Below are 413 nucleotides of genomic sequence, written 5' to 3'. Positions count from 1 at the left end.
ACCCCCCCCCCCCCCCCCCTATTTTATTTTATTTGTCGTTTTTTGAAAAACTAAAAGACGTATTGATAGGCATGTGTTTATGTGCAGTTAGCAGTTATTTTTCCTTCAGATCAGAGACTAAACGTCGACGTCGTGGTCTCTGATTGGTCAAGAATTTGATACTGTTCAATTTCGCTCAAATATGTTATGTCCACTGACACTACAAACTCTACCTTGACTTCCCTTACTTACTAGAAAAGACGACCTTCCTAACCTAGCCTCTTATTGGTAAAAAAAAATAGATATTGTTCAATTTCAGTCGTGATTTGTGTGTTCTGCAAACTCTTCAACATCTTCGCAGTTTGCAGCGATGACCTGGCATCTTGTCGTTCAAAATTCAGATATAATCAAATTGCACTTAAACTTGGTTTGTA

This window comes from Mizuhopecten yessoensis, unplaced genomic scaffold, assembly GCF_002113885.1.
Source record: "Mizuhopecten yessoensis strain PY_sf001 unplaced genomic scaffold, ASM211388v2 scaffold9211, whole genome shotgun sequence".
In the NCBI taxonomy this organism is placed as follows: domain Eukaryota; kingdom Metazoa; phylum Mollusca; class Bivalvia; order Pectinida; family Pectinidae; genus Mizuhopecten; species Mizuhopecten yessoensis.
Note: the sequence above shows the minus strand (reverse complement) of the source record.